Raw genomic sequence first — 11062 nt, 5'->3', positions numbered from 1 at the left:
ACTTACAAAATGGATCATCAGAATTTTTTTTCTCACTTGCCTCTCAGGGCTTCCATAAACATCATTACATGCTTGTCTTGAAAAGTCTGCCAATAAGAAGGATTATTCTGACCCTGAACCAGATCCAATTTGAAACTTATAAGCTGTATAAACTGACTTTATCCACAAGATGGGGATACACCACAAGCCTTTCCCCAGTAACAAGTTCAACACTGACACCTATTGAGTGTTTCATTCTCTCCTCTTCTCTTTTGCCTCCTATTTCTCGACCTCTCATAGTGCCCTCCTTCCCTCCTGTCAGTTTCCCATTCATCTCTTCATCCTGCTCCTCTTCCTCTCCCTTTTTTCCGGCATTATTTGAAGACAAAAGTATGAGTGGGTGTAAATGCACTGCACGAAGAATGCATCTCTTTCATGTTAGTCTGTTCTGTGGCTGTGAACTGCTGTATATGTTTTGATGTACAGGATGTTGAGGGTCTAAATGGATTAGACAGATAAGCCTCCTCATTCCCCACAGCTGTAAGGCATCTTTCTATACTGTTACTCTGCTTAATGTAAGCTTTTTAACATGCATGTGAACTGTGTGGAGGCTTATCCAGGAAGTGATGGGAGTGCATAGAGCCAAATGTGAATGAATGGCAGAACCTCCCTTTGTTTCTCTTCAGCATTCTGATTGTTGCAGCTGCATTTGTTTGTGATTTTACGTATGGTACCTCTGAATGCCAACCACACATAAAAAATAATCATACATCTTCAAGGATTTAGATTATATGAAAAATTAAGAGAGAACGCTTCATTTTTTAACCAGCCACAAGTCCATCGAAGAAATTACACAGACGGATTTTAATTTGTTTTCACTGACACCTGGGTTGTGCTGTGTGGAATATGACAAAAAACAACCAACAACAATCTTATGTATTTTTTTAAAAAAAGGAAAAAAGCACATTAAATAAAATGTAGTCAGGTCAAACAATGAAAAATCTAGTGTAAACCTTATTTACAATTCAATTAATAGTACGCAAGGGCACTAATGGAAACTGAAACATCTACTATGGAAGTCCTTAGTGGCAACCGAGAAAAAAAGTCTGAACTAAATAGTTTTCTGTCCTCTTTTTATGAGATAAGAGCAGAAAAAAGATTTTCCTGGAATATTAAGCTCCCTAATTTAAAGGTATTTATTTACCCTGGTTAATTTTTCTAACTTACTTTATTCATCTGTACATGTGCAGATTAATGTTATGATTATGATTAAGGGTTATTTTATTTTTATTTATTTATTTATTTATTTATTATTGTGTGTGTATGTGTGTGTGTGTGTGTGTGTGTGTGTGTGTGTTTGTGTTTGTTGTTGTTGTAGTTGTACTAATTTTGCCCACAAGACGCTGAAGTTCTACTCCAAATCTTTTCTTCCAGGTGAGTTATTTTCTCCATGCACTCTTAACACAAGGTACATATATTGTGTGTTAGCAAGGCATGTAACATAACTGTAATCTTACTATAACTACAGTTTTGTGACATAACTTGACAAATGATCCTGACGACACCCGTTTTGCAGTTAAAAAAACTATGGAAATTAGAAAGATAATCCTTGCAAAACATTCTTTCACCTTTTCTTAAGTCACAGACAACGGAGAGAAAGCCCTTTTTATCAGATTTAAATCTATCACAAGACTATTATTTTTTTTGCCTCTCTGAGCTTCCATACACTATACGCCCCAAGCACCGAAAAACAAAGCAAAATCAAGTTAATTAAGTTCAAAAGCACATAAAACAAGTGCTGCTGACGTAGACCAGATTAAGTCTTTTTAAAGCCATAATAGCTCGAAGTCTAAGAGACAAGTCATTACTGTACAGTCAAAGTCATTGTGAAGAAAAGAGAGTTTGACCTGATTTTATTTTGGAAGGTCAGTTTTTCTGTTTTAGACTGAAATCACTGATGCTAAAAATTTGGTGCTAGTTACACTCAGTAATTTGTCTTTTGTCAGGGTGAAAAATTCTCTTCTGAATTGTAGCCTACATCTTACTGACCCATTTGCAGTTAATGATATTCAGTCGGGAGCTTAAAGGTACACTGGAGTTTTTGATAGAACATTTCATATGACAGGTGGAAACTCAATGTCCCAATAAATTAAAAGCAAAAAGGCAAATATCACACATGACAAAAACTTATAAGATAAGAAGGTTTTATATACTGCACATAAAAATAAATAAGATACTAATAAATAAGATAACCATAGTTTGTGTGGTAGAGCATTTCGAAGAACAGGAACATGATAACTGGAGGCATAGTAAGCTGATTTCATATTTATTCTATGTATAGTGAGGAGAAGCTTACTAATCCCTGGAGTCTGGCTGGTGCGTATTCAGTAGGGCTACATGACTTGGAAAACATAAAGCATTGTGATTATTTTGGCTGATATTTTAATATGCAATTGTTATATGATTCATGATATTAGATGGAATGATATTTTTTAATGAAAAAAAAAACAATTAAAATGTTAATGGTATGATCTCTATTAAACCGAAATTTGTACTTTGTAGTTTGGAGCTCCCCCTACAGCTTTGTGGTGTATATTTCAAAAAACTGTAGTAAAACAACCCACTTGCCGCACCCCTCCCCCTTCCAAATGCACATGCCCCCTGGCCATGTGCATTTGTTTTGCATTTATCTGAGGGATTATCATAGGTTATTATGTAGCACTGTAAGGCCCAAAGTGAAATGCAATCCTGAATTTGTCCCATCTAGGAGACATACAGTGAACAAATACATAACCTGTATTACCAGGTTACCATGTTACCATGCAACAGTCGATTAGCAGATTGGTAGATTAGGCTTTTGCCAAATCCTGTCGGAAGCAAGGCTACAACATCCTTTTTCGTGGTGAAACAGGAGTGTAAAGTCAAACATTGTTCTTCTTTTAAAATAAACTCTACTCTAAACTCTAAACTATCTAGAACACTGTCTACAGCTAGAACAAAAGAGAGCTTCGCGTCTGCTGCAGCCATGTTGGATCCGTAAGAAAACTACAAAACTACAAGCTTCCGTCTGTCGAGTAGTACGCGTCATCGTCTTGTCGCCCCTCCCCGTTCTGTAATTGGATCCCTAAAACAGGGCTAAGAAACGGCCTTAAACACCAGACGGTCTTGCGGATTGAAATGAAATCAACCGCGCATGGCAATATGGGTAGGCTATACCCAGGCTAACAATCGATAGCAATGTTCGATGATGGTAATGGATGGAACACAATTACAAACACCACTATAAGAAATAAGTAGAAAATAATGTGCTACTTAGAATTCCATAAGCAGAATCGCCAGGTCAGCGTCTATTTTGGATCCCTCTGCTTCCCGTAGCTCTTGGTGAACGAGGTTCACAATTGTGCACTGCAAAAAAGGGTGTGTCTAAAAACAAGATAAAAGCACTGAATCTGAGGGAAATGATTTTGCTGCATGGACAGATAATTTCATTTGACAAGATTTCTTAAATTAAGATTATTAAATCTAGAAATAAGCATGTTGTACGCTTAAAATAAGAAATTAACTCTTTTACAGCGATGAACTGGGCCGGAACAATTAGATTTAGAATTGTTAGATAATTTATTATCAATTTCTTATTTTAAGCATTCAACATTGTTATTTCTAGATTTAAAAATCAAGAAACTTTGTGTGTATGTGTGGGGGTGGGGGTGGTGGTGGTGGTGGTGGGGTGTAGAATTGCCATAAAGCATTTTGTTTTCTCACTTATTCTCCAATCCTCTAATGACGGGATGCTAGTGTGGATCTTGCAAGGCTGGTTTTCCGCGAGGGGACAGCAGGGGGGTTTACGCCGACATAAGTTATTTTACCATCACAGTGATTTCTAAGCTGTTTTATTAAGTTGAAGATGCTGTATAGTTCTGCTTAATGACCTGGACATGTAATACTTAATTCAGAAGGTATTTTGCCTGCGATTTGAATATCACACTTGTACATATTTTGTTTAATTGTGCAGTCCTAGTATTCAGTGAGCTGAGTTGTTTTACTGGTAGCCAGTGAAAATAATTTTAAAAAGAAGTGATTTGTTCATTCCATTGGTTTTAGTCAGTACTGGCTGCAGCAGTCTGAATACGCTGTAGTTTATTTCACACTTTATCAGTCCAGCAGAAAGTGCAATCTATTGGAAAAATGAATACTGCATGAACCAGCTTTTCAGAATGTGACTGTGACAGGAAGCGCCTAACTTTAGATATAATAATTTCCAAGATGATAAAAGGCAGTCTTGGAAATATTAGATATGTGCTTCTGGAAGTTAAGATCAGCATCCAAAATCACAACCAAGGTTTTGGCACGCTCATAAGCTTTTACTGACAGGGGAGTTAACAAACAGTGAATGTGGTGCCTCAAAGCTTTGGGACGTACTAAAAGAATCTCTTTTGTCCTCATTTACCTGTAAAAAAAAACAAAAAAAAAACAGTTGGCCCTTAATTATCTGAGATCAGCAGTGCATGAGATGAGGTAATGCTTTGGACCAATGTTTTTATGAGTGAGTCCATTTTTTTCATGTTACATGAAAGCTAGCAAATACATAAACTCTGCATTATTTGTTATTTGTTATTATGTAAGCGTTTCAAAAAAATTAAGGTTAAACTTTTAGCAAATTAGACACCGCTATGGCAGCAGCACGCTACAACTAGCTTACTAACTAGCCACTCAGCTTTAGCACGTATGCTGCAGACTAATCAGGCAGGGAAGTGTCTTAAGCTGCATTCTACCGAAAATTCCAGCAGGGGGCGTTAAGTTTGGCTGCAATAAAAATCTGTCCATTTATTTCAATGCAAAATTTGAAAACTTCTCACTTGATTTATTACCTCAGAATTTTTTTTAGGACAACTAGAGCTGCAACAATTAGTCGATTAATCAAACAATAATTGATTATTAAATTAATCGTCAACTATTTTGATAATAAAATAATTGGTTTGAGCAGTTTTTTAAAGACAATCAGTCCAAATTCTCTGATTTCAGCTTCTTCATAGTGAATATTTCTGGTTTCTTTGTTCCTTTATGACAATGAACTGAATATCTCTTTGGTTTGTGGACAAAACGAGAGATTTGAGGACGTCATCTCGTGGTTTGGGAAACACTGATTGATATTTTTCAACATTTTATTGACCAAATAACTAATCGATTAATCGTTTAAATAATCAACAGATTAATCTATAATGAAAAAAATCGTTAGTTGCAGCCCTAAGGACAACACTATGGTCTCAATAACAAGTAAAAGATCTTCTTCAAGACAATTTGATGTTAATAATTCAAATAATGGTGGCTACCTTTGATTGACAGGTCATTAACAAGGCGAGCCGTCATCAGGAGAGAAGCAGAGCAATGCGTATCCATGGCAACGTGTCAATAAAGTTATGTATAACGTTATATATATATATATATATATATATATATATATATATATATATATATATATATATATATATATATATAAAAGGACATTTACCGGTTTGGTCTCATAGCTTTGACCCTTTCACTGTATTTTCACTTAATGACAGTTTGTTTGAACATTTTGTTCAGTAAAAATGTCTTGTTCAGCGTTTGGTTGGACTAACAGACACTCCAAGGAGTCGCTGGTCAGTTTTCTGAGGTAAGTAACATAAGTTTTGTTTTTGTTTTTTACTAGCCAAAACTAACATCCCAGTTAATGCTAACGTGAATTAGCAGCGACTTCTCTCAGTCAGGTTGAGGTGTAGAGAGGCTGTAGTCAGTGATCAGATCCCTCTCGCTCCTCCACAGTCCAGATATGGTCTGCTCTCCGTATCAGAAACATGATGGCGACGAGTGTAACGATGAACTCGATGCTTCCGACGGGCCACAAACCAGTGGGTGACATCACGGTGACTACGCCCATTATTTATAGTCTATGAGACTAATACAGCTAGCAATGTAGCATGCTCTGAATCAGCTAGCTAAAATGCTAATGGTATTAGTGGTGCCAAATCATGACTCTTAAAATATAAACTATAATATCTTGGTGGAATAAAATGGCTATTCTCACAGGTTTCACAGTTTCAGAACATTTATTACAAAACCTGAAAATCTGTGTTTTTCTCATAGAAAATTTAAGTCAAGTGGATTACTACCAAGGTTAAAAATCACTTTAAGTTGCTTAATACAAAAATATTTTTGTGAGAGGTACTTCAACTTTTGAAATAGTGATTGAGTGATTCTCAAGAAGCACTTTTTCCTTGTGCACTGTAGCTTTTATGGAATCAGCCTCAGCTCTGACAGGTGTGTGAGGTTGGTGTGGGAGGAAACTGGAAGAAACTGGAAGAAACTGGAGCGTCGAGAATCGATTCACTCTCTTTCTCTATTATCTCTGGTTCCTCTCCAGGAAGACATGAACCAGATCAGACGACGGGGGAAATCACTCTGCCTCTGTGTGTGTGTGTGTGTGTGTGTGTGCGCGCTCATATGTACCCTGTGTGACTTTGTGTTATCATGAGAAACAATTTGAGTTTCAGATCTTCAGGGTTAGAACATCTAGCCGGTCCTCATTTCTCCAAGGGGTTATTTTCGGGTCAGGACTTGGGTTGAGGTTAATTGGAGTGAGTTAGTATATATTAAGCTATGGATCTGTCGAGCTTAGGGTCAAAAGCTAGGGACGGCACATAGAAAATCACGGTCCTCACAACTACTGAGATCATGCATGTGTATGTGAGATATTTGCATTCACGTGTGGACACATCTGTGAATACATCAGTGTAAATTCTGATATATTGTATGTACATATGATTATGATGTGTGGGTGTGATACACTTCAGTCTATTTATGGTGGCTGCCTTTCAGTGCTTTATAGAATATAAATTCAGATTGAATGCTTGCTTTTGAAATCAGTGTGTTGGTGTAACCTGCGTAGCTGTTGAAGATGTCTCCATTCATGCATTTACATCATCTTCCTTCTTATCGCAGCATGCTTTTTTTTTTTTTAAATGTTAGCAGAGAAATGCTAACAGCTAAATGCATTGGAAAAGGCATATGAGCTATTTACCAAATGATAACTAGCATATAAACTTATTTGTCCTCTATGATGCTATTTCATGTTAAAATCCCCAAACTGTTTGCCAAGTTTAGTGCTTTTAGATAGAATGCGAAATTCATACCTTACTTTATTTGTTCAGATTCACCCCTTAGATTATTTGGGGAAACTCTGTTTATAGCTAATGGGCCAACTGGCCAGGTTATAGCAGTTAAACCAAAATGTACGTTACTTACCTCAGAAAACTGACCAGCGACTCCATGGAGTGTCTGTTAGTCCAACCAAACGCTGAACAAGACATTTTTACTGAACAAAACATTCAAATAAACTGTCATTAAGTGAAGATACAGTGAAAGGGTCAAAGTTATGAGACCAAATCGGTAAATTTCCTTTTTTTCATATCTATATAACGTTATATATAACTTTATTGACACTTTGCCGTGGATATGCATTGTTCTGCTTCTCTCCTGATGACGGCTCGCCTTGTTAGTGACCTGTCAATCAAAGGTAGCCACGCCCCAAATCATACGATTCTTTATCTTCTATTTTCTTCAAAATGGGGCCATTGTTTACACTATTAACATCAAATTGTCTTGAAGAAGATTTTTTACTAGCAATTGAGACCATAGTGTTGTCCTTAAAAACATTCTGAGGTAATAAATCAACTTTTCTCATTTAGCACTGAAATGAAAGGAAATAATTGTTTTGCAGCCAAACTTAGCGCCCCCTGCTGGAATTTTTGGTAGAATGCAGCTTAAGGCACTTCCTGGTTTGCCTCCTTGCTCAGACCCGGAGGTTGCCGCCTGGTCAGAACTTACCAGGAACTCCATTGTTCATTTCTCTATTTTTTTTTTTTACCCTTTTGTGGCTGTCATTTAACCTTTTTTCAACTCACTGTGACATGACCTTTGCCCTCTACTTGCGTCCACCTCTGTTTCAGATTCAGTTCCAACCCCATCCATGGGCCTTTGCAGCATGTCATACTTCTCTCTCTGCACAATAAAGACAACAACAAAAAAATGCCCTAAAATATTTTTAAAAAAAAGGAATAGTTTGACATTTCCATTGCTTTACACTCGCCATACACTGTACAGATTAATCCCAATTTAAACTCTGAATTATTCACCCCTGACTAAGTTTAGAATCAGGCCGGATTTCTGCAATTTCCGTTGTCATTTGACTTGTAATTTCAGTGAGGTCAAGACACCTGAAAAATTGCCTGAATGATTAATGATGCAATGTAAGAAATTAGCACTGTCTTGCAGTTTGAGCAGTCCTGCTATCCAATTTCCTTAATGGCTGAGGTTGAAAAGTTTGTTATAAGGTGCAGTGAGAGCGGAGTCAGATTTTAGTCTGGAGTCTTCTCTAGGCTGCTGTGTAATATATTTGAACTCAGCTGACGCAACAGATGATATACGGTCTGCATATACAAGCTCCAGCTCGATATTTTTTTTCCACATTTTTGTTATTCTTGTTAAAATAAACATTTTTGGAACTGTCACTAGACTAAACTATAGACCTAACATGCGTGCTTATGCTCAGTGTGCTTCACAGTTGGTCAGTTGATCCGTACAATGAGATTTTGTAACCAGGCCAGTCTAGCCCTTGCCCAGTTTCCAGTCTTTGTACTAAGTTAACCACCTTATGGCTGTAGACTTGTTCTTACACGAGCGTGGTATCAATCTTTGCATCTAGGCACATTTCCCACAACCAGTGCATGAGAGAGCAAATGTAAAACAAAACATTAAATCACAGATCTACGTCAGAAAATTTTGCTCAGTGTGGTGATTCCTGCTTTTGCCATCTTGGCAGTGTCTGACTCCTTGTAACTCCCGACGAATCCAGAAATGGGCTCACACTGGTAGAGCATGTACTATTTAGGCTGAATCCTTGCTGCAGCGGACCCGGGTTTGAATCCCACCTGAGATCCCTTTGCCGCATGTCTTCCCCTCTGTCTCCCCCTTTCTATCTGACACCATCTAATAAAGCAGTAAAATGCCAAAAAATAATCTTAAAAAAAAAAAAAGAGGTTGAGCTGCAGTGAGCTGATGTGGTTCAAATATAGCTTTATTGTTAAAAGACTCCATCTGGGAGAGCACACACCTGTCAATCAAAGCAGCCACGCCGTTAATTCTGCATAACATTAAGAATTAATATAATTTAAAATTATGATTTTAAAAAATATATAAATTCACCCCTAGTACAGTTGTCATGATTTGGGAAATTATCTATAGAGACCAGAACAGTTTATTGTACCAGGCTGTAAACATGTTTATTTCTGCTGTAAAGTTGGGCATTTTAAAATGGTGCTCTATGGGGACTGACTTACTTTTGGAACCAGCCTCAAGTGGCGAGTTGAGGAACTGCAGTTTTTAGCACTTCAATGTTGGCTTCATTTTTCAAACCCAGAGGTTGCTGCTTTGTAACACTCTGGTCAGTCTAAAATATATGTATATGGTTATAGGATTAACCTGAACCCTTAATCTAATCTAATGCATCTTAAATGTAAAAACATGGCTGCTGGCATGTTTAGACATTTAAAAAAATCATTCAACAGTCATTCAATGGCTTATTATTTTCTTTTATCTTTTTTATTTAATGGAGTGTTTCTAAGTGTGCCTCTGTGAAGCTGGACTGCAGATCTAAGAAAGCAAAGTGAGCAACAATACGGCAGATACGATCGATTGAGCCAGAAATAATCCTACATCCCTTCTTTGATCTTGAGAGACACGTCCCATCATCCACCTGTGTCTTCCCAGATCTATTCTACCCACAGGGGCTTACTTTGATCATGAAGCTATGTCTCCAATTGAGTAAACATTGAACTTAACCCCAACAAGTCCACATTAAAGCAGTGCTAGCTGGGAAAGCTTTATAAAGTGGTCAGCACATGACCACAGAGCAGCCTGTAGTCTGAACTTGACCTTTTAGCGGTTTCCTCGATTACAACACTTAGCCGTTAATATTACAGCCTTTAATATTTAACACCGTGAGCGTATCTGTACCCGCTGTAACTGGACACTGAAAGTGAAGGTGTGTTTGGGTGTGTGTGTGTGTGTGTGTGTGTGTGTGTGTGGCCGCTGTCGGTCCGTGTGCCACATCAGATACCCTTACTGACAGAATAAGAGGGTGTATGGTAGTGTGTATTAGAGTGGCACGCTTGTGTGTGTGCAACCTGACACTGCCTCTCACACTCTATCTGTATTTAGCATCAGTTACCATCAGGTAGAACAATTAGCTGCTGAGGAGGTTGTCCAAGCAATTAGACTGGGAGGAAGTAGAATGTGCAACACACAACCCTGCAGCAAATGTGATCATTTATTTCATTAATTACTTTCCTTATAGTGCTGGAAAAGAAACTAATGACTTGGCAGTCAGATGGAAGGTAGCACACATTAATTAATATGCAAATGACACGAAATTCGCCTTGCTTCATGCTAAATGCTAATGCTAGTGTTACACTCGTGCACAGTATGTCAGACATGGTAACTTTATTTTAATAGTACATTTATTTCACAGATAAAATAGTGTAACTGATTAAAATGTTTTTACTTTGATTTCAAAGTAATAAGCATCAAAGTAAGATTTTCTGAACATATATCATGTTCTTTGATAAAAAGATGGTACAAGCCTGTTTTCAGTCTACATTACTCGACAAACTCAACTCGCAATGTGCATTTCAGCAACAAATGTCAGCCATGCCCAAATGGAAGCCACAACATGGTTTCTCAGAAACAAAGTTGAGAACATTAAAACTTGCTAGGAGAGTCCTGAGTTTCTATGTTAACTAAAATTGAGATTATTGCTTCAAGAAAAGTTTGAAATGGTAAGACAGCATGGGGAAAAAAACTTTAAATAGGAAAATAACCTGTGACTCATCAGTCCTCTCCTTTCTTTTCTTTCACTGGAGAGTTGCTACGTTTCTTGGTGCAAAACTGCAACCATTTGTTAATCAGTACAATGGTGTTTAATGTGTTACCTATGTGCTTTCGGCTGTTGTCATCTTCTTCTTTTTTTAAGCCACAATGACCATAATGG

The sequence above is a fragment of the Centropristis striata genome, chromosome 22, assembly GCF_030273125.1.
Source record: "Centropristis striata isolate RG_2023a ecotype Rhode Island chromosome 22, C.striata_1.0, whole genome shotgun sequence".
Taxonomy (NCBI): Eukaryota; Metazoa; Chordata; class Actinopteri; order Perciformes; family Serranidae; genus Centropristis; species Centropristis striata.
Note: the sequence above shows the minus strand (reverse complement) of the source record.